At 40.3% G+C, this 2,909-nt stretch overlaps 1 pseudogene; it reads left to right on the top strand.

The window, feature by feature from the left end:
• The window catches only part of LOC107695659 (butyrophilin subfamily 2 member A2-like), a 46,261-nt pseudogene that overhangs the window by 37,766 nt on the left and 5,586 nt on the right, over window positions 1–2,909 (top strand).

Raw genomic sequence — 2,909 nt, forward strand, 5'->3', positions numbered from 1 at the left:
TTTTTTAATTATATGATGTCATTACGTTGCTGTCTTGCCGCCAGCCAATCGCTGCATTGCTGATCGTGGTTTCGAGCATCGATAAAGAGCCCCTTTTAAACCAACCCATGCACGCGCAATTATCTCAGATAACTCAATCCAGCCATACTAATCATCAACAACAGTTGCGTTCGAAGAACCGAATTAGCCAGATCATGATTAGCACGATGATATCATCTTGGATGTGACATTTCATCTCGGATGTAATAAGCGACGTACGAAGAACGGGCCCCTGATCTGAGAGGTTCACTAGTGCATCTCTATGATGATCATGAAGACAAAAGCACAGATCAGAGTCAGTACAGAGGGAGAACAGAACTGAATCATCAAGAACTACAGAGAGGAAATGCATCACTCAAACTCTCATCAGTCCAAATATCTGATGAAGGACGTTATATACAGAGTTCTGGCATGAAACTCTGATGGCGCAGTCCGAAAGGTCTAACTCAATCTGACGTAATGACATCATTATCACATGGCGCAGCTGATTGGTTCTCTCCTGTATTGGTAGCCAATGAGCTCACTGCTCAACATTCAAATATATGACTAGAGCTTGCCGTAGCAGTGCAGCTTGCTTCAGAAACCCTCCACCTTCCCCAGCTCCATCTGTATAGGTCTGCTACGAGGTGATTCATGTATGCTATGGGGTTATTTCATGTATGTTATATTTGCAGCAGCAATATTTCTTACATGCTCACAGCAGCATGTTGTGGATGTATTGGCAGTAGCAAGTCTCGGTACTTGCTCTGCCACAGCAGCAGCAGCAGCGTAGCAGATCTATTCCGCCAAGACCAAATACATTAATATTGTCATGTACATTGCCATGCCAATCCCTCCGAGAGTTGTCATGACAGAAATGTGTTTTATTCAGTCCAAATCCTGGTTTGATGACACCAATGTTGATGTCAAAGTTGAAGGTGAAACCAATGAAAGCTAACATTTAATGAGTTTAGTCATGATGTCAGGGTCCTGCCCTGACAGTCATGTCTGTTCTGTCTTTGTTTAATGTGTTTTTGTTTGTCTTGTTTCTGAGCACATGGCTTTATCTTTGTTTTTGTTGGCCATGTGCTCCTCTTGCCCTGCCTCCTTGTTTCCCTTTACCACGCCCCCTTGTTTAGTCCTAGTCTAACCCTCGTTTACTTGATTGTGTCCACCTGATCCTCATGTGCTCTGCTCCTTTATATTGTGCCCCTTTCCCTCATGTCTCTGCTGGTTCGTTGCGTTAGTTCCTGTGTGTAAGATAATTCCTTGTCAGTCAACTAGTCGTATTAGTAGTGATTTATTTGACTTTCCTTGTCAGACTAGCTTTGCATTTAGTTCTTTTTAAGTTTATTAGGTTTTCTTTGCTTTGTTATTTTGCTGTAGTTTACTTCCTGTCTTTATTTTTGCTCTAGTTTTCTTTAGCCTCTAGTTTGGTTTCTTTATTTTGAATTTGTGTTTGCCCAGTTTTTATTCCAGTTATCAATTCCTAGAATTTGCCTTTTGGATCATTCTTTTGTTTTATTCGTGTTCTGCAGTTTGAATTTGTTTTTCTTTGTTTTCTTTCTAGTCATAGTGTGTAGTCAGTGTCTTATTTTGCTGCTTGTTCTTCTCTCTTGTGTCATGTTATGTCTTGTGTTTGTTCCTGTTCTGTGTCCTGATTCCCCCCTGGCTGCTGTTCTCAATACCTGGCTATCTGACTGGACTGGTGTCACTACAGCTCAAAGTATCAAGCCCTGGTTTCTCAAGCTGCTGCCTGATCTCCAGTGTTCTCCAGCAAAACTTTGTCCAGGTCTGACCTCGGCCATCATCCTGTTCTCCAGCAGACTGCCCCTTCCTACTGTTTGGACTCCCACATCAGCCCTGTTAATCCTTGTCTTGTAAATAAACCTCACTCCCTTGATCATTCTGCATCTGGGTCTCTCTCTAGTAAACTGCTGTGACAAAACCCTGATACATGTGTATGTTGCTGTTTTATGATTTTTTTTGTTTTGTTTTTTTTTGATCTTGTCAGCAGAACAGAAATGGATTTATAGACAAGTTCACTCAATGAATGTTCCTCCTGTTGATCTGTAGCTTCAGGAACTCCTCCAGTGATCACTGTTGATGGGTTTGATGATTCAGGAGGGCTTCATCTACAGTGTGACTCTGAAGGTTGGTATCCTGAGCCTGTTCTTGAGTGGCTGAACAGTGGAGGAGTCAGTTTGAGTTCAGAAACTACAGAGAAACGGATTCAGTGAGAAACACACCATACCTGTATATGAGAGAGACCGCAAATATCACTGCAGAGTCAAACTGAGGCATCACATGCTGGAGGCAGTGATTATCAGCTCAATTAAGTACTGGGTTTGATTATGTATTTAATTTTTCTGCCATGTGATTTGAAAATTATTTGTGATTATTAATGTGCTGATGAGTTGAATTGGGTGTGTTTAAGCATAAAGTGTGCAGTGTTGGAGGGCCACTTTTTTCATAGTTCATATTTTTAATTAAACAGTAATAAAGGTTTTACTAGACACAATGTGCTCAAGTCACTGTTTTGTTTTACAGGTAATGTTTAATTCTTGGAAGACACCAGTCAACCTGATTTCAGTTATAGTTGTGGTCATTGTGATTGCTGGATTACTGATAGCTGTGTTTGTTCACAAAAATAGGGGTAAGGTTCATCTGTCAGGATTAAGGTTGAATTTTATCAATTCCCGATTCTGCTTATCGATTCCCAGTTTTGATTCCAATGTTGTAAAAAAAAGTCAAACATTTAGATATCGAACATACAGGTGCATCTCAATAAATTAGAATGTCATGGAAAAGTTAGTTTATTTCAGTAATTCAACTCAAATTGTGAAACTCGTGTATTAAATAAATTCAATGCACACAGACTGAAGTAGTTT

This window comes from Sinocyclocheilus anshuiensis, unplaced genomic scaffold (genome assembly GCF_001515605.1).
Source record: "Sinocyclocheilus anshuiensis isolate Anshui unplaced genomic scaffold, SAMN03320099.WGS_v1.1 scaffold1075, whole genome shotgun sequence".
Lineage (NCBI taxonomy): Eukaryota > Metazoa > Chordata > Actinopteri > Cypriniformes > Cyprinidae > Sinocyclocheilus > Sinocyclocheilus anshuiensis.